Genomic DNA, 22,293 nt, shown 5'->3' with positions numbered 1-22,293 from the left:
TGGGGGGGATCACTTCCCGGGCCCGCTCCACCACCGTAGCACGATATTGTCCGCTTTGGGCTTACCATTCCCTTACGGTTTTTGTTTTTGGGAACTCACGAGCAACTTCCCAGCGGGTCACACATCATGGGATTGCTCTAGCCCCCTTCTCGCTTAACTTCGGAGTTCCTATGGAACCCGAAGCTAGTGAGCTCCCAAAAGGCCTCGTGCTAGTAGAGATGTGAATATACATTTAAGGATCACTCCCCTGGGCGATGTGGGATGTTACAATCCACCCCCCTTAGGGGTCCGACGTCCTCGTCGGCACACTTCCGGCCAGGGATTGGCTCTAATACCAAATTGTCACATCCCGACCCGAGGCAGACCACTTCCCAGGCTCGCTCCACCACCGTAGCACGATATTGTCCGTTTTGGGCTTACCATTCCCTCACGGTTTGTTTTTGGGAACTCACGAGCAACTTCCCAGTGGGTCACCCATCATGGGATTGCTCTAGCCCCCTTCTCGCTTAACTTCGGAGTTCCTACGGAACCCGAAGCCAGTGAGCTCCCAAAAGGCCTCGTGCTAGGTAGGGATTGGAATATACATATAAGGATCACTCCCATAGGCGATGTGGGATGTCACAATCCACCCCCCTTAGGGGCCCGACGTCCTCGTCGGCACACCACGCGATCAGGGTTAGGCTTTGATACCAAACTGTCATATCCCAGCCCGGGTGCGACCACTTCCCAGGCCCGCTCCACCACCGTAGCACGATATTGTCCGTTTTAGGCTTACCATTCCCTCACGGTTTTGTTTCTAGGAACTCACACAAGAACTTCCCGATGGGTCACCCATCCTGGGAATGCTCTCGCGCGCTACTCGCTTAACTTCAGAGTTCCTACGGAACTCGAAGCCAATGAGCTCCCAAAAGGCCTCGTGCTAGGTAGAGATGGGAATATACATATAAGAATCACACCCCTGGGCGATGTGGGATGTCACAATCCACCCTCCTTAGGGGCCCGACGTCCTCGTCGGCACACCACGACCAGGGTTAGGCTCTGATACCAATTGTCACATCCCGGCCCGGGTGGGACCACTTCCCGGGCCCGCTCCACCACCGTAGCATGATATTGTCCGCTTTGGGCTTACCATTCCATCACGGTTTTGTTTCTGGGAACTCACACGAGAACTTCCCAATGGGTCACCCATCCTGGGAATGCTCTCGCGCGCTACTCGCTTAACTTCGGAGTTCCTACGGAACTCGAAGCCAATGAGCTCCCAAAAGGCCTCGTGCTAGGTAGAGATGGGAATATACATATAAGGATCACACCCCTGGGCGATGTGGGATGTCACACTATTGTCCGTTGATTAATGACTCTTTCTATAAAAAAAAAATAATAATAATTAAAGTAATTTAAACTTTTACATTGTCAACGACTCTTTCTATATATAAAAAAATTAATTAATGTAATTCCTCATTATTAGGACAAAAAGTAATAAAACTTATGTTTTGAAGGCAAACGTACCAAAAATTCAAATGTATCAAAAACTAAATGTACCAAAACTTCAAATGTACCAAAAATTCAAATGTATCAAGAAGTCAAATGGACCAAAAATTCAAATGTACCAAGTAACTAAATGTACCATTACAATCAAACGTACCAATATAACCAAACGTACCTAACAACGAGTTTTGTACATTCTATTTAATTTACTAAAATAAATATTTTAATAAAAATTAAAAAAATATTAAATCATCATAATAAGAGATGCATAAAAATATGAGGAAAAAAAAGGGAATGTTAACGTGAATAGACTTCTAATGAAATAAAATTAAAGTACCAAAATTGTAGGGAAAATGTTTAATTAAATTTGAAAAAGCAATAAATGTTTAGTTTATGACATTAAAAAACGAGGCGTTTATATCAAAACATCATTTTTCAGATAACATCAAATTTTTAGTTTTTATCAATGTTTTACCTAGGTATACAATGTAAGTGAATGAGTTAGTTCAACGCAACACGGCAACAGGAAATTATTGAGCATATAGTGGTTGAAGGCTGCAGATTTGTTTCTTGAGAATTTGGTCCTTCCTTTCTTTTTACTTGATCTTTTATTACCATGTAAACTGGCATTGTGTCCATATTCAGTTTCTTAAGCGAGTTTAAGTCGCACAAAAGGCTGCAACACCTCCACACTCATATAGATAAGAATGCATGCGGTAGAACTTTATTACTGTCAATCATGCCAATTAACAACAATACCTCAAAGCTTCCGAGAGATGTTTTAATGTGTCCGGAGCAGCAAGGTATATGTCATAACACAAGTAGGAGGGAAGTTTGATTTTTTTTATTTTTTCAATTGCCCCTTCACTTGTATAAAGACATATGAAGTATGTATTCGTATTCCGGATACAATAAAAAATCTCTCCGAAACTTCAACCTCCACCATGCGTTACAAGTACCACGTTTGGCAGCTGTTGCGTAAATTAGATAACCGAAATTAGGCTCATTAAGTCTCAAATTTTTGTGCTCGCAAGTATACGAATCAAATGACAATATAGCATACAAGCACAGATATTGTCCCAAAGAGATCGAATTGATTCTAAAGTCTTACTTACTAAATTTAAACAAATCATAGTGGGGAAGCTTTAATGGAAAAGAATGAAACTTTGAAATTAAACTAAAATAAAATAAAGCTTGAAAATAAAATACATGTAATTTATAAATTGAAAACATAAGAAAAGAAGACCTAGGGCATCCGAATTCACCGTAACCAATCCTACTTAATTCCCTTAATAAGTTATGCTCAAGTAGTTCCCCAATATTGATGATCGATTTTCCCTAAATTATTCGACAGTCATGGCATTTGGTTACATCAAAAGTATCCTTACATGTTAACCCTCTATGGCATCTAGATGGATTTAAACAAGTAACAACCCATTAAGCTCTATGGAAATCGTTGGAAAATCACACAAACCCTAATTGCATGGCATCTACAAATAGGTGTTTATGGTATCAAATGCAAGAAGCTACACCCAAGTTATGTATGGCATCTACTCTAACTTGCATCAAATTAACCTAATTTAAACCTAGATGGTGATCAAGCATCTAAATAAAAATTAAGCGCATTAGCAAAAGATACTCAATAAAGATGAAAAACTTGATAATAACAATGCCACAAGGCAATTAAGTATTCATGATTAGGCTACATCGTAGCCCTAGTAAAGAAAAACTCCAATGTAGCTCTTCCTCTTCGCCCTTCCTTGCCGCAACCCGCTATGGGAAAATTTGTTGATGTTTTTTTTTTTTTAGTAATGCATCACAAAGAGAAGAAATCTCCTTATAACACCCACGTCAAAGACGAGAAAAACAAACTAATTTGACCCCACTAAAATCCTAACTAATGCACTTTAAATTCTTATTAAATAAAAAGAAAATAAACGGAAATAATAAAAACAAATAATTATGTCTCTTCTTAAATCCATTGAATAGCACTCCCATGTCCATTTGATTTCCAAAACTATTGCAGTCTCATCTTTTTGTTGTAACACATATGCCTTGGTGCAGTTAATTAGCCTCTTGCTATGATGGAATTACTGTACACACCCAAAAAGCTCCTTTTCACTTTATTTTTGCGTAACTCCAGTATTTAATGCCTATAAATTAAAACAATATAAATTAGTGCATTTAACCCATTCTTATATACAAAATCCAAAGGAAGAATATGATAAAAATATATGAAAATATGCACTCATCAAATATCCCCAAACTTAGGTTTTGCTTGTCCTCGATCTAAACAAAAGAAAATAAAACACAACAAATTTTTAGCTAAATTCCCAAATTTTAATCTTAGACAAAACACCAACCATGAGATAACTTTCAAGAAATAAGCAACAGTAGTTCAAGACATTATCCAAGCTTTAACCAATTTTTAATGAACCAACTTGGAGTGTAGTGTGTGTCATAGTCATGTCAATGCAATTCCAAGCTACTTAAAATCATCCTATGCAAACATGTGAGCATCTCACAAGGCATACACTCATTCACTCATATTCGTAGGTTAATGTGTTTCGCTCAAATAATCTCATTATACATGACACCATATACTTGCTTGTCTACCTAACTTGATATCAATATCAAGTAACTTCTTGGATCAAAAGGTCTTTGATAGAGTTATAATGAGGCTGAGGATTAATTGGTTAGAAAAGAGTATGGAAAAACACAAAATCTAAATAACTTGTAGAGCAAGTTATTAGGACAAAAAGTAATCAAACTTATGTTTTGAAGACAAACGTACCAAAAACTAAATGTATCAAAAATTCAAATGTACCAAGAAGTCAAATGGAACAAAAATTCAAATGTACCAAGTAACTAAATGTACCATTACAATCAAACGTACCTAACAACGAGTTTTGTACATTCTATTTAATTTACTAAAATAAATATTTTAATAAGAAAATAAAAAAAATCTTAAATCATCATAATAAGAGATGCATAAAAATATGAGGAAAAAAAGGGAATGCTAACGTGAATAGACGTCTAATGAAATAAAATTAAAGTACCAAAATTGTAGGGAAAATGTTTAATTAAATTTGCAAAAGGAATAAATGTTTAGTTTATGAAATTAAAAAACGAGGCGTCTATATCAAAACATCATTTTCAGATAATGTCAAATTTTTAGATTTTATTAATGTTTTACTTAGGTATACAAGGTAAGTGAATGAGTTAGTTCAACGCAACACGGCAACAGGAAATTATTGAGCATACAATCGTTGAAGGCTGCGGATCTGTTTCTTGAGAATTTGGTCCTTCCTTTCTTTTTACTTGATCTGTTATTACCATGTAAACTGGCAGTATGTCCATATTCAGTTTCTTAAGGGAGTTTAAGTCACATAAAAGGCTGCAACACCTCCACACTCATATAGATAAGAATGCATGCGGTAGAACTTTATTACTGTCAATCATGCCAACTAATAGCAATACCTCAAAGCTTCCGAGATATTTTTCAATGTGTCCGGAGCAGCACGGTATATGTCATAACACAAGTAGGAGGGCAGTTTTATTTTTTTATTTTTTTCAAGTGCCCCTCCACTTGTATGATGACATATGAAGTATGTATTCGAATTCCAGATACACTGAAAAATCTCTCCAAAACTTCAACTGCGTTACAAGTACCTCATTTGGCAGCTGTTGCAAAAATTAGATAACCGAAATTAGGCTCATGAAGTCTCGAATTTTTGTGCTCGCAAGTATACGATTCAAATTATAGTATAAAATATAAGCAGAGATATCGTCCCACAGAGATCGAATTGATTCTAAAGTCTTAGTTACTAAAATGAAACAAATCATAGTGGGGAAGCTTTAATGGAAAAGAATGAAACTTTGAAATTAAACTAAAATAAAATAAAACTTGAAAATAAAATACATGTAATTTATAAATTGAAAACATAAGAAAAGAAGACCTAGGGCATCCAAATTCACCGTAACCAATCCTACTTAATTCCCTTAATATGTTATGCTCAAGTAGTTCCCCAATATTGATGATTGATTTTCCCAAAATTATTTGACAGTCATGGCATTTAGTTACATCAAAAGTATCCTTACATGTTAACCCTCTTTGGCGTCTAGATGGATTTAAATAAGTAAGAACTCATTAAGCTCTATGGAAATCGTTGGAAAATCACACAAACCCTAATTGCATGGCATCTACAAATAGGTGTTTATGGTATCAATTGCAAGAAGCTACACCCAAGTTAAGTATGACATCTACTCTAACTTGCATCAAATTAACCTAATTTAAACCTAGATGGTGATGAAGCATCTAAATAAAAATCAAGGGCATTACAATTAGCAAAAGAAACTCAATAAAGATGAAAAACTTGATAATAACAATGCCACAAGGCAATTAAGTATTCATGATTAGGCTACATCGTAGCCCTTGTAAAGAAAAACTCCAATGTAGCTCTTCCTCTTCGCCCTTCCTTGCCGCAACCCGCTATGGGCAAATTTGTTGATGTTTTTTTTTTTTTAGTAATGCATCACAAAGAGAAGAAATCTCCTTACAACACCCACGGCAAAGACGAGGAAAAAAAAAAAAACTCATTTAACCCCACTAAAATCCTAACTAATGCACTTCAAGTTCTTATTAAATAAAAAGAAAATGAACGGAAATAATAAAAACAAATAATTATGTATCTTCTTAAATCCATTGAATAGCACTCCCATGTCCATTTGACTTCCAAAACTATTGCAGTCTCATCTTCTTGTTGTAACGCATATGCCTTGGTGCAGTTAATTAGCCTCTTACTCCACTGGAATTACTATAGACACCCAAAAAGCTCATTTTTCAATTCATTTTTGCATAACTCCAGTATTTAATGCCTATAAATTAAAACAATATAAATTAGTGCATTTAACCCATTCATATATACAAAATCAAAAGGAAGTATATGATAAAAATATATGAAAATATGCACTCATCAAATACCCCAAAACTTAGATTTTGCTTGTCCTCGAGCTAAACAAAAGAAAATAAAACACAACAAATTTTTAGCTAAATTCCCAAATTTTATTCTTAGAGAGAACACCAACCATGAGATTACTTTCAAGAAATAAGCAACAGTAGTTCAAAACATTATCCAAGCTTTAACCAATTTTTAATGAACCAACTTGGTGTGTAGTGTGTGTAATAGTCATGTCAATGCAATTCCAAGCTTCTTAAAATCATCCTTTGCAAACAAGTGAGCTTCTCACAAGGCATACACTCATTCACTCATATTCGTAGGTTAATGTGTTTCACTCAAATAATCTCATTATACATGACGCCATATACTTGCTTGTCTACCTAACTTGATATCAATATCAAGTAACTTCTTGGATCAAAAGGTCTTTGATAGAGTTATAACGAGGCTGAGGATTAATTGGTTACACAAGAAAGGAGTATGGAAAAACACAAAATCTAAATAACTTGTAGAGCAAGTTATTAGGACAAAAAGTAATAAAACTTATGTTTTGAAGACAAACGTACCAAAAATTCAAATGTACCAAAAACTAAATGTACCAAAAATTCAAATGTACCAAGAAGTCAAATGGACCAAAAATTCAAATGTACCAAGTAACTAAATGTACCATTACAATCAAACATACCTAACAACGAGTTTTGTACATTCTATTTAATTTACTAAAATAAATGTTTTAATAAGAAAATAAAAAAATCTTAAATCATCATAATAAGAGATGCATAAAAATATGAGGAAAAAGGGAATGCTAACGTGAATAGACTTCTAATGAAATAAAATTAAAGTACCAAAATTGTAGGGAAAATGTTTAATTAAATTTGCAAAAGGAATAAATGTTTAGTTTATGATATTAAAAAACAAGGCGTCTATATCAAAACATCATTTTCAGATAATGTCAAATTTTTAGTTTTTATTAATGTTTTACCTAGGTATACAAGGTAAGTGAATGAGTTAGTTCAACGCAACACGGCAACAGGAAATTATTAAGCATACAATCGTTGAAGGCTGCGGATCTGCTTGTGTGTCTACCTAACTTGATATCAATATCAAGTAACTTCTTGAATCAAAAGGTCTTTCATAGAGTTATAACGAGGCTGAGGATTAATTGGTTACACAAAAAAAGAGTATGGAAAAACACAAAATCTAAATAACTTGTAGAGCATCACAGTTGTACTTGAGAGATAGAGAAATTTTAAAATCCGCACTTCAGAATTTGAGCACCAAAATAGATCATTTGGTTAAATCTTGAAACCTTTTTTTTCATCACATTTCTCTTTTTTCTTTTTTCTTTTTTTTAATCAAGCAAACAACCGTTTTTATTTTTTTTTTCTTTTCATTTTTTTTTTGTCATGAGTTTTTTTCTTTCCTCTCATCATTTTTTTTTTTCCGTTCTATGATAATATTCAAGCCCCAACACTTGGAATTCTCTTCTCAAAAAAAAAAAAAAATATTGTACAAGCATTTTAGACAGGTAGAAATTTTTTTACAAGGCTAGGTAGGGAAAATTTAGGTTTAAGAACAAAAAGGATCACAAAAAGGCTCAAAATGGCTAACTAGGGAAAACAATTATAATGGTTGGCTAGAAAGGCTCAAGCAAAAGAAACAAATGCTTAAATCACTTCCAAGTTTTATTATGTGAATTGCTGAATGCAACGAGAGGTATAAAGCAAGTTCTAGAGATATATGCAAAAATGAGATCATGCACACAAGAATAAACGAGATTGATGCATAGTAGTTCAATCATAAAATAGGCTCAAAAGCTCACAAGGGTTACATTAGCTCACTATATTCACACATGAAACTTTTAATCATGCTCTAGTTTCACACCAACAAGGCTACGTGCATTTGTTTTTCCAAGTCATGATCATCAAAAAAATATAGTTTAAACAAAGATAATGTAAAGAACTAATGTCAAACTTAAATTTCTTGAAAGTTATGAAAACGTAAAGATCGCATCTCATCACTGAGTGGGGAAGTAGCCAATAAAAACAAGACTCAAAGAAAAATATTTTTGTGTTCTCAAGTTTTATATTTTTGTACGTATTTTTGGTTTTTTTTTTTTTTTTTTTTTCCGAAACTAAAACGAAAACAATGAAGGAAAAAAAACGAGGATAACGAACATAGACAACAAAAGAAAATAAATGAAATAAAGCTCTTAGACAAGGAAACTTCCCGGGTTTAAGGAGACGGCCAAACGAACATGTAGATGACAATCCACCCCCAAACTTGAATTTTCCTACCGGCAACATGGTTAGGTGGCTCTAGTTTTCTACAAAAACACCAAACAATGGGTAAGCTAAACAAGAGACTTAGGAGAATAATTTTTTATTGAAAAAAAAAAAAAAAAAAAAACTAACAAATAACATTAAAGCTAAACCAACTAAAAGATGTAACAATCCAATTAAGTAATAGAATCAAATTTGATCCCCGGCAACGGTGCCAGAAACTTGTTGCGAAAATTAGATAACCGAAATTAGGCTCATTAAGTCTCGAAATTTTGTGCTCGCAAGTATACGGATCAAAAGACAATATAGCATATAAGCACAGATATCGTCCCACAGAGATCGAATTGATTCGAAAGTCTTACTTACTAAACTGAAACAAATCATAGTGGGGAAGCTTTAATGGAAAAGCATGAAACTTTGAAATTAAACTAAAATGAAATAAAGCTTGAAAATAAAATACATGTAATTTATAAATTGAAAACATAAGAAAAGAAGACCTAGGGCATCCGAATTCACCGTAACCAATCCTACTTAATTCCCTTAATATGTTATGCTCAAGTAGTTCCCCAATATTGATGATCGATTTTCCCTAAATTATTCGACAGTCATGCCATTTGGTGACATCAAAAGTATCCTTACATGTTAACCCTCTATGGCATCTAGATGGATTTAAACAAGTAAGAACCCATTAAGCTCTATGGAAATCGTTGGAAAATAACACAAACCCTAATTGCATGGCATCTACAAGTAGGTGTTTATGGTATCAATTGCAAGAAGCTACACCCAAGTTAAGTATGGCATCTACTCTAACTTGCATCAAATCAACCTAGTTTAAACCTAGATGGTGATCAAGCATCTAAATAAAAATCAAGCGAATTACAATTAGCAAAAGATACTCAATAAAGATGAAAAACTTGATAATAACAATGCCACAAGGCAATTAAGTATTCATGATTAGGCTACATCGTAGCCCTAGTAAAGAAAAACTCCAATGTAGCTCTTCCTCTTTGCCCTTCCTTGCCGCAACCCACTATGGGAAAATTTGTTGATTTTTTTTTTTTTTAGTAATGCATCACAAATGTTTTTTTTTTTTTTAGTAATGCATCACAAAGAGAAGAAATCTCCTTATAACACCCATGACAAAGACGAGAAAAAAAAAACAAATTTAACCCCACTAAAATCCTAACTAATGCACTTTAAATTCTTATTAAATAAAAAGAAAATAAATGGAAATAATAAAAACAAATAATTATGTCTCTTCTTAAATCCATTGAATAGGACTCCCATGTCCATTTGATTTCCAAAACTATTGCAGTCTCATCTTCTTATTGTAACACATATGCCTTGGTGCAGTTAATTAGCCTCTTGCTCCACTGGAATTACTGTAGACACCCAAAAAGTTCATTTTTCACTTCATTTTTGCGTAACTCCAGTATTTAATGCCTATAAATTAAAACAATATAAATTAGTGCATTTAACCCATTCATATGTACAAAATCCAAAGGAAGTATATGATAAAAATATATGAAAATATGCACTCATCAAATACCCCCAAACTTATATTTTGCTTGTCCTCGAGCTAAACAAAAGAAAATAAAACAGAACAAATTTGTAGCTAAATTCCCAAATTTTAATCTTAGACAAAACACCAACCTTGAGATAACTTTCAAGAAATAAGCAACAGTAATTCAAGACATTATCCAAGCTTTAACCAATTTTTAATGAACCAACTTGGTGTGTAGTGTGTAATAGTCATGTTAATGCAACTCCAAGCTTCTTAAAATCATCTATTGCAAAAAAGTGAGCTTCTCACAAGGCATACACTCATTCACTCATATTTGTAGGTTAATGTGTTTCACTCAAATAATCTCATTATACATGACGCCATATGCTTGCTTGTCTACCTAACTTGATATCAATATCAAGTAACTTCTTGGATCAAAAGGTCTTTTATAGAGTTATAACGAGGCTGAGGATTAATTGGTTACACAAGAAAAGAGTATGGAAAAACACAAAATCTAAATATCTTGTAGAGCAAGTTATTAGGACAAAAAGTAATAAAACTTATGTTTTGAAGACAAACGTACCAAATATTCAAATGTACCAAAAACTAAATGTACAAAAAATTCAAATGTACGAAATATTCAAATGTACCAAGAAGTCAAATGGACCAAAAATTCAAATGTACCAAGTAACTAAATGTACCATTACATTCAAACGTACCAATATAACCAAACATACCTAACAACGAGTTTTGTACATTCTATTTAATTTACTAAAATAAATATTTTAATAAAAAATAGAAAAATCTTAAATCATCATAATAAGATATGCATATAAATATGAGGAAAAAAAGGGAATGCTAACGTGAATAGATTTCTAATGAAGTAAAATTAAAGTACCAAAATTATAGGGAAAATGTTTAATTAAATTTCCAAAAGGAATAAATGTTTAGTATATGACATTAAAAAACGAGGCCTCAATATCAAAACATCATTTTCAGATAATGTCAAATTTTTAGTTTTTATTAATGTTTTACCTAGGTATACAAGGTAAGTGAATGAGTTAGTTCAACGCAACACGGCAACAGGAAATTATTGAGCATATAGTCGTGAAAGGCTACGGATCTGTTTCTTGAGAATTTGGTCCTTCCTTTCTTTTTACTTGATCTGTTATTACCATGTAAACTGGCATTGTGTCCATATTCAGTTTTGTTAAGCGAGTTTAAGTCGCATAAAAGGCTGCAACACCTCCAAACTCATATAGATAAGAATGCATGGGGTAGAACTTTATTACTGTCAATCATGCCAATTAACAGCAATACCTCAAAGCTTCCGAGAGATTTTTCAATGTGTCCGGAGCAGTACAGTATATGTCATAACACAAGTAGGAGGGAAGTTTTATTTTTATTTTTTTTTTCAAGTGCCCCTCCACTTGTATGATGACATATGAAGTATGTATTCGAATTCCGGATACACTGAAAAATCTCTCCAAAACTTCAACCTCCATTATGCGTTACAAGTACCTCGTTTGGCAGCTGTTGCGACAATTAGATAACCGAAATTAGGCTCATTAAGTCTCGAATTTTTGTGCTCGCAAGTATACGAATCAAATTACAGTATAGCATATAAGCACATATATAGTCCCACATAGATCGAATTGATTCTAAAATCTTACTTACTAAATTTAAACAAATCATAGTGTCGAAGCTTTAATGGAAAAGAATGAAACTTTGAAATTAAACTAGAATAAAATAAAGCTTGAAAATAAAATACATGTAATTTATAAATTGAAAACATAAGAAAAGAAGACCTAGGGCATCCAAATTCACCGTAACCAATCCTACTTAATTCCCTTAATAAGTTATGCTCAAGTAGTTCCCCAATATTGATGATCGATTTTCCCTAAATTATTCGACAGTCATGGCATTTGGTTACATCAAAAGTATCCTTACATGTTAACCCTCTATGGCATCTAGATGGATTTAAACAAGTAAGAACCCATTAAGCTCTATGGAAATTGTTGGAAAATCACACAAACCCTAATTGCATGGCATCTACAAATAGGTGTTTATGGTATTAATTGCGCATCTACTCTAACTTGCATCAAATGAACCTAATTTAAACCTCGATGGTGATCAAGCATCTAAATAAAAATCAAGCGCATTACAATTAGCAAAAGATACTCAATAAAGATGAAAAACTTGATAATAACAATGCCATAAGGCAATTAAGTATTCATGATTAGGCTACATCGTAGCCCTAGTAAAGAAAAACTCCAATGTAGCTCTTCCTCTTTGCCCTTCCTTGCCGCAACCCGCTATGGGAAAATTTGTTGATGTTTTTTTTTCTTAGTAATGCATCACAAAGAGAAGAAATCTCCTTACAACACCCATGGTAAAGACGAGAAAGAAAAAACTAATTTAACCCCACTAAAATCCTAACTAATGCATTTTAAGTTCTTATGAAATAAAAAGAAAATAAACGGAAATAATAAAAACATATAACTATGTCTCTTCCTAAACCATTGAATAGCACTCCCATGTCCATTTGATTTCCAAAACTATTGCAGTTTCATCTTCTTGTTGTAACGCATATGCCTTGGTGCATTTAATTAGCCTCGTGCTCCACTTGAATTACTGTAGACACCCAAAAAGCTCATTTTTCACTTCATTTTTGCGTAACTCCAGTATTTAATGCCTATAAATTAAAACAATATAAATTAGTGCATTTAACCCATTCATATATATAAAATCCAAATGAAGTATATGATAAAAATATATGAAAATATGCACTCATCAAATACCCCCAAACTTAGATTTTGCTTGTCCTGGAGCTAAATAAAAGAAAATAAAACAGAACAAATTTTTAGCTAAATTCCCAAATTTTAATCTTAGACAAAACACCAACCTTGAGATAACTTTCAAGAAATAAGCAACAGTAGTTCAAGACATTATCCAAGCTTTAACCAATTTTTAATGAACCAACTTGGTGTGTAGTGTGTGTAATAGTCATGTCAATGCAATTCCAAGCTTCTTAAAATCATCCTATGCAAACAAGTGAGCTTCTCACAAGGCATACACTCATTCACTCATATTTTTAGGTTAATGTGTTTCACTCAAATAATCTCATTATACATGACGCCATATGCTTGCTTGTCTACCTAACTTGATATCAATATCAAGTAACTTCTTGGATCAAAAGGTCTTTCATAGAGTTATAACCAGGCTGAGAATTTATTGGTTACACAAGAAAAGAGTATGGAAAAACACAAAATCTAAATAAGTTGTAGAGCATCACAATTGTATTTGAGAGATAGAGAAACTTTAAAACCCGCACTTCAGAACTTGAGCACCAAAATAGATCATTTGGTTAAATCTTGAAACCTTTTTTTTAACATCACATTTCTCTTTTTTTTTTTCTTTTTTTTTTTTTTTCAAGCAGACAACCGTTTTTATTTTTTTATTTTTTCATTTTTTTTTATTTTTTTATTTTTTTGTCATGAGTTTTTTTCTTTCTTCTCATCATTTTTTCCCTTTCTATGATAATATCCAAGCCCCAACACTTGGAATTCTCTCCTCATCTTAAAAAAAATTACTCTACAAGCTTTTTAGGCAGGTAGAAATTTTTTTACAAGGCTAGGTAGGGAAAATTTAGGTTTAAGAACAAAAAGGATCACAAAAAGGCTCAACATGGCTAACTAGGGAAAACAATTATAATGGTTGGCTAGAATGGCTCAAGGGAAAGAACAAAAGCCTAAATCACTTCCAAGTTTGTTATGTGAATTAATGAATGCAACGAGAGATATAAAGTAAGTTCTAGAGATACATGTAAAAATGAGATCATGCGCACAAGAATAAACGAGATTGATGCATAGTAGTTCAATCATAAAATAGGCTCAAAAGCTCACAAGGGTTACATTAGCTCACTATATTCACATATGAAACTTTTAATCATGCTCTAGTTTCACACCAACAAGGCTACGTGCATTTGTTTTTCCAAGTCATGATCATCAAAAAAATATAGTTTAAACAAAGATAATGTAAAGAACTAATGTCAAACTTAAATTTCTTGAAAGTTATGAAAAACATAAAATCGTATCTCATCGCTGAATGGGGAAGTAGCCAATAAAAACAAGACTCAAAGAAAAATATTTTTGGGTTCTCAAGTTTTATATTTTTGTATGTATTTTTGGTTTTTTTTTTTTTTCCAAAACTAAAACGAAAACAATGAAAGAAAAAAAACGAAGATAATGAACATAGACAACAAAAGAAAATAAATGAAATAAAGCTCTTGGACAAGGAAACTTCCCGGGTTTTAGGAGACAGCCAAACGAACATGTAGATGACAATCCACTCCCAAACTTGAATTTTCCTACCGGCAACATGGTTAGATGGCTCTAGTTTTCTACAAAGACACCAAACAATGGGTAAGCTAAACAAGAGACTTAGGAGAATAATTTTTTATTGAAAAAAAAAAAAAAAAAAAAAAAAAACTAACAACTAACAACTAACATTAAAGCTAAACCAACTAAAAGATGTAACAATCCAATTAAGTAATAGAATCAAATTTGATCCCCGGCAACGGCGCAAAAAACTTGTTGCAAAAATTAGATAACCGAAATTAGGCTCATTAAGTCTCGAATTTTTGTGCTTGCAATTAAATGAATCAAACGACAGTATAGCATACAAGCACAGATATCGTCCCACAGAGATCGAATTGATTCTAAAGTCTTACTTACTAAATTGAAACAAATCATAGTGGGGAAGCTTTAATGGAAAAGAATGAAACTTTGAAATTAAACTAAAATAAAATAATGCTTGAAAATAAAATACATGCAAATTATAAATTGAATACATAAGAAAAGAAGAGCTAAGGCATCCGAATTCACCGTAACCAATCCTACTTAATTCCCTTAATATGTTATGCTCAAGTAGTTCCCCAATATTGATGATCGATTTTCCCTAAATTATTCGACAGTCATGGCATTTGGTTACATCAAAAGTATCCTTACATGTTAACCCTTTATGGCATCTAGATGGATTTAAACAAGTAAGAACCCATTAAGCTCTATGGAAATCGTTGGAAAATCACACAAACCCTAATTGCATGGCATGTACAAATAGGTATTTATGGTATCAATTGCAAGAAGCTACACCCAAGTTAAGTATGGCATCTACTTTAACTTGCATCAAATCAACCTAATTTGAACCTAGATGGTGATGAAGCATCTAAATAAAAATCAAGCGCATTACAATTAGCAAAAGATACTCAATAAAGATGAAAAAATTGATAATAACAATGCCACAAGGCAATTAGTATTCATGATTAGGCTACATCGTAGCCCTAGTAAAGAAAAACTCCAATGTAGCTCTTCCTCTTCGCCCTTCCTTGCCGCAACCCGCTATGGGAAAATTTGTTGATGTTTTTTTTTTTTTTAGTAATGTATCACAAAGAGAAGAAATCTCCTTATAACACCCACGGCAAAAAGGAGAAAAAAAAAACTAATTTAACCCCACTAAAATCCTAACTAATGCACTTTAAGTTCTTGTTAAATAAAAAGAAAATAAATGGAAATAATAAAAACAAATAATTATGTCTCTTCTTAAATCCATTGAATAGCACTCCCATGTCCATTTGATTTCCAAAACTATTGCAGTCATATCTTCTTGTTGTAACGCATATGCCTTGGTGCAGTTAATTAGCCTCTTGCTCCACTGGAATTACTGTAGACACCCAAAAAGCTCATTTTTCACTTCATTTTTGCGTAACTCCAGTATTTAATGCCTATAAATTAAAACAATATAAATTAGTGCATTTAACCCATTCATATATACAAAATGCAAAGGAAGCACATGATAAAAATATATGAAAATATGCACTCATCAGCAGCTCAGACTGTACTGACTATTTCAGTTGAATAGAATAATATATCATCGGATAGTACTGATTATTTAGTCGTGCTTACTAACTATTTAATTGAGCAGTTGGTGCAGTACCGGATTAAAAACAATTTTAAAAAAATAATAATAATGTCGATATACATTTTAACAAAATAAACAAATTAAAGAGCACTAATCAGATTTATTCTTAGTTTAAAAAAAAAAAAAAAAAAAAAAAAAAACTCAATTCATCTTGGACTTGTTTTTGTCCGTAATTCTTCCTCCTATTAATAAAAGTTGTTATGTACAAAGTATCAAAGATTATCATGTTCATTTACTTCCTCAAGAGGAGATTGAAGAACATTTATGGCACTCAGTTTCACAATTTAAAACCAAATTTGGTGTTAGAGCCAGTCGATTTGATGGGAAAAAACTAAAAACCACCACCTCTGATCCAAACGAAAACGTTGCCGCCATGGATGTTCGCCATGAGCATTTGCAAATGCAGGTCGACCACTTGTTCATCGATTAGCCGCAATTCCAACTTATTCCACAACCCAATCCCCATCCCCATCAACCATATATAGTCGCATACCCCAAACATCAGTTCCTACTTTGTCGAGAGAGGGAAGGAATATTGGTTGAGAATATGGATCGGGAAAGCACTGTAGTAATCAGCAAGAGAGAGATGGAAAAAAAGCTAGCTTGATTTTGTTTCCAACGACCCAACTAATAATACCAACGAATTGGAGTATATAAGTTATCTGGCGTGCGTCGTATAAAATAGGCAGGGCCGCATAAATAATTCGGTGCTAATTTAATACGAAATGGCACCAAAACCAGATAGTATTAAATAGTACTATCCGATGTCTAATACGGCATGCCAAACGAGGCCTTAGTGCTTGTAATCATGATCACACGATGTACATTATTGCTCATTGCATTCAGGGCTTGATGATGTTTCAAGTGTTGAGTTGAGTTTCCATCATCATTGATGAATTATTGTTTCAAGTGTTGAGTTGAGTTTGCATTGTCATTGATGAATTATTGAAATAGACTCTAATTAAAACCCTATATTATTGATGTAGTTGAGGTTGCATCGTCATTGATGAATTATTAAAATGGACTCTAATTAAAACCTTATATTATTGATGTCTCACATCAATAACCCTATATTATTGATGTAGTTGAGTTTGCTTCGTCATTGATGAATTATTGAAATTGACTCTAATTAAAATCCTCTATTATTGATGTCCCACATCAAGACTTTGTACGAGTTTGAATAAATTTTCTAACAAAGTCTATTCTCAAGCGGAAGTGAATTCTAACAAAGTATCAAATATCAACATGTATACGAATGCTAAAACAATCTCAAAAGAACACAAGAGATTTATGTGGTTTGGTGCAAAGTCTATATCCACTGACGAAGCACATCAAGAAATTTCACTAAACAAACAAAGATTACAAAAGAGTGTTTAAACTCTCACAACCCAAATCCCACAAATTACAAACTCTAAACCAAACAAGTAGAGAACCCAAAACAAACGGAGAAGATTATCCCAGATTGCTCTCTAACTCTCAAATTTATTCTCACCCAATTGCCAACACGAATGACCCATAAGTTTGCCACACACTCATGGCTCCAAACGGTGTCCTCCACCCAAAACACAATGAGAAAAAACTCTCTAAGCTAATGGTGTTGGCAAACAAAATAAACAAACCTTAAGGTCCTATTTATAGTGCATAGGACTTATGTTACAATGAGAATCCTAATCCTAATTGGAAGTAAATTCAAATCCTAATCAAATAAGTAATTAACAAAATCTCCCCACCAATCAAAGAATCCAACCAAGAAGTTAAATCCAAATCCAAATAGGTTATCAAACAAAATAAGTAACATAGACCTAATTTCTGCATCATCCTAATTTAGAGTCATAAATCCCAACAATCTCCACCTTGGCAAGAAATTAGCAAACCTCCAAATCAAATACAAACTTCCTCCGTCAAAATCTTCAAATATCAAATTTCGCCAATGACACAAAAAAGTTCATCATGAATGGCAAACAAAAGCCCAAGTTGAAACCTAGAGCTTTGATACCACTTGTCGTGTGGAAGCATACATTTTTCAATAAAGGGGTCGCTTATGGGTCCCACACATACAAGTCGAATTGGGTTATTCCCCTCACTTTGACCATTTGGGAGCAATGAGTATGGAGTTTGACCAAAAGGCCTTGGCAATATGTGTGTGTGGTACCATTCCTTATAAACCATAAATGGCTCTCCTCCTTAGCCGATGTGGGACAAAGTGTGGCTCTAATCTAAGCCACCAAATTCTAACAATCTCCAACTTAGCATGGTTCGAGCCATTGACAAATTGACGTCTCAAGATTCAAATTCAAATACAGCTCCACCTTGACCAAATGGAACCAAATTCCAAATGAGCTCTTCAACTTCAAATATCGCGAGCTTCACCAATCCCAAGCGTTGCCTGGGCTCTCCACCAATCCCAAGCATTGCTTGGGCTCTAATACCACTCGTTGTACTTTTATGCGCAAGCGCAAGTGAATTTTAACAAAGCGCCAAATATCAATGTCGTATGTGTATGCTAAAAACAATCTCAAAAGAACACAAAAGATTTATATGGTTCGGCGCAAAGCCTACGTCCATAGGCGAAACACGGCAAGGAATTTCACTAAACAAACGGAGATTACAAAAGAATGTTTAAACTCTCACAACCCAAATCCCACAAATTACAAACTCTAAACCAAATGAGTAGAGAACCCAAAACAAACGGAGAAGATTCTTCCAAATTGCTCTCTAACTCTGAAATTGATTGTCACCCAATTGCCAAAACGAACGAGCCATGATTTTGCCACACACTCATGACTCCAAAATGGTGACCTCCACCCAAAACACAATGAGAGAAAACTCTCTAAGCTAATGGTGTTGGCACACAAATCCTAACTAGAGAATGTTAATCCTAACTAGAAGTAATTCCAAATCCTAATCAAATAGGTAATTAACAATGAGAATGTTAATCCTAACAATGAGAATGTTAATCCTAATCAAATAGGTAATTAACAATGAGATTTATAGTGCATATGACTTAGGTTACAATGAGAATGTTAATCCTAACTAGAAGAAATTCCAAATCCTAATCAAATAGGTAATTAACAAAATCTCTCCATCATTCAAAAAAACCAACCAAGAAGTCGAATCCAAACTCAAATAAGACACCAAACGAAATTGGTAACATATACCTAATTTATGCATCATCCTAATTTTGAGTTGTAAATCCCAACAATGTCAATATCCTTCATAACTATGTTTTATTTTGCATGCCATGAAGAGAAATGCTAAGGGGACTCTTAAAAGTGAGACTTCCCATGGACTCTCGCCATCTCATAGTTTTTGCACAATATTTTATAATGTTAGCACAGAAATTGACGTTAAACTGTGAGGTGGTATAAAGTCCATGAAAAATCTCACTTTGAGAGAATCTCGTTAGCATTTCTCTTACCAAGAAATATCTGATTATAAATTCTTGATTATCCAACTATTTGAGAAAATTATTATCTTCTTCAAATCCGTCTAAGACCTTTATTTATTAACATTTCAATTACTATTATATCAAGCCCATCTTTATTAGAATTAGGTTTTTGAGGTAAATTTGCATTTTCAATGTTCTTTAGAACTACTAGCTAGTTAACGTCTCATTAACTAGGTGCACCTCATGAACCTTGTTCTTTTCTCTCTTGTTGAAAAAACATCTCTAAGTTTTTTTTTTTTTTTTTTAAAGTGTCTTACCTTGAATTTGTATCTCAACCATCCAAATCTTTGTAATACAATTGGATTTTACTTTTCTTTTTTTCTTTGTTTATATTTTAAAGAAATCACTTTATAATATTTGCTTCTTACCTTTTAGGGGTTAAAATTAAACTGTTATATCCATATTCTTGAAGTCTACTTATACTTATAGTATGTTTGGATGAAGAAATTTAAGATTACTAAGGAATTTCAAAATGATGGAAATTAAAATGACAGGATTTTATTTTATAGAATTTGTGAATTTTCTTGTTTGGTTAACCTAAAAGAACAAGGGAATTGAATACGAAATTTGTTATTTTTAAACTCTCAATCATAGAAATTGAGAAATAACACCAATTTACATAGAAATTAAACTTGAAAATTGGAGGTCCCAAATTCCAAGTTTTTTTCCACGCGTAAATTCTAAATCTCTATGGTTATGAATCCAAACAAGGGAATTGGTGCATATCAATTATAAATTCTAACTTTTACACAAATTCCAAGCTTTAATCCAACATATATATATATATATATATATATATATATATATATATATATATATCAAAAGCCATCCTAATATCCAAAAATGAAAAATGCTAGCAAGATTACACTTTTATATCACATTGATGTATTATATGATGTGGCAGGTAATATGTACATGAAACGTCAATTAATGGTTTTATCCCATTAACTAATGATTACATGAATCATTACCACTTAATGTAATGTGGTATAAATATATGGTCTACTAGCATTACTCTATTCAAATAACGTGCAAAACTTTTGCAATTGATATCCTTTATTTTTTTAATTAAACAAAAGGTGTTGTTATTGACACTAAAAAAAAAAATCATTCTACACTTCTTATAAGTGTGTGTGTGTGTGTAATATAGAAAGTTAATTTGACTCTAACAATGACTTTCTATAATCTCAATAATATATCACAAGAAACATTTTTCTCAATAACCTTTTGGACATATTTTTATAATGCAGTTCATAATTGAAGTGGAAATTGACCACTGCTTATATTTGAATATTTCTATCATGCAGTTCATAATTCATGATTGATGTCAATAATATTTTTTTTTTATATTTGTATGACTTTGAGTATTCGTCCAAATTATTGAAATGGACTACCGCTTTGTTAATTAATGTAGCTCATGATGGCTTGAAATTGTTGGTTTCATGGTTTGTATGACTTTGAGTATTTGTCCAAATTATTGAAATGGACTACCCCTTTGTTAATTAATGTAGTTCATGATGGCTTGAAATTGTTGGTTTCATGGTTTGTATGACTTTGAGTATTCGTCCAAATTATTACAATGGACTACTGCTTTGTTAATTAATGTAGTTCAAGATGGCTTGAAAGTGTGGTTTGATGGTTTGTATGCTCTTGGTTTTAAATTAAATTTTAGGGTAAATTATACAAAACTACCTCAATTATAGGTTGAATCACAATCTCATACCCCATGTTTAAAAATTACAATGTCATGCCTTATCTTACAAATTTGTTGCAATATTAGACCTCCGTCACTTTTTCTGTTAAATGATGACGTGGCTTGAGGCGGAGCCCACTTTCTCGTCCAACTGGATAAAAATATTAATTAAACATTGAAAAAAAAAAGATAAAATTAATTAATATTTAAAAAAGGGACCCACCCTTTACCATCACTATCACGCCTTACCTTTCTTCTTCCCCAGTTCATCTATCCCCCTTCCCATAGATTAAATGTAACAATCCGTTCCCAAATATTTTGGTTTTTATAATTTTAAAGTATGAATTTACGAAAATGCCCTTCGAGGCAAAAACGTTGACTTTTGTTGACCGCCTTATCATGTTACATGAGATTCATTTCCTTGGCGTATCCTAATAGTACTTATCGCTACAAACATGTGGGCGCAAGCAGAGTTGAATTTGGAGCTAAAACGTGAATTTTACGGAATTCAAAATGTAAGGGCATTATGGTAATATTACGTCCCGTGAGATATTTTCTCGTTTCGTCCTCTCTCACTTTGGTTGGTGTGCCAGTGAAGCCCACTCCTGATTTTTGGTTCCTCGGTTCTTTCCATCTTTTTCTCTCTTTTTCCCATCTTTCTCTTCAAGCTGAACTCTCTCTAGAACTCTCTCTCCTTGTCTCTCTACCTCATCTCTACAAACTCTCTATCCAAGCTCACATAACAAATACCGACGGCACCGCCTCCACCACCATTAGCCTCGCCACTCCGGCGAGCACCATCACCATTTATGGACCCTCCCTCCTCCCTTTCTTACCTCTTTGCGATCTCACTCCGTCTCTCTTTTGACAGTCATTGTGCATTGTCTTCCTCGACGAATCCTTGCCATCCTTACAAAGATAAGCTTATAAAATCTTCATAGATC

The 22,293-nt window shown here is 33.3% G+C and overlaps 1 long non-coding RNA gene across 1 annotated transcript; it reads right to left on the bottom strand.

Annotated features, from left to right (window-relative positions):
• Positions 1-15,492: 15,492 nt before the first annotated feature.
• LOC148694227 (uncharacterized) lies at positions 15,493-16,699 on the bottom strand. The gene is made up of 2 exons (XR_015966993.1): positions 16,554-16,699; positions 15,493-16,011 (listed from the first exon to the last, which is right to left on the bottom strand). It is a non-coding gene; the product is annotated as an uncharacterized LOC148694227 (long non-coding RNA).
• Positions 16,700-22,293: the final 5,594 nt, after the last annotated feature.

This window comes from Pyrus communis, chromosome 9, assembly GCF_041283825.1.
Source record: "Pyrus communis isolate YQ-2024b chromosome 9, ASM4128382v1, whole genome shotgun sequence".
Classification (NCBI taxonomy): domain Eukaryota; kingdom Viridiplantae; phylum Streptophyta; class Magnoliopsida; order Rosales; family Rosaceae; genus Pyrus; species Pyrus communis.
Note: the sequence above shows the minus strand (reverse complement) of the source record. Positions and strands in the feature narration are given on the sequence as shown.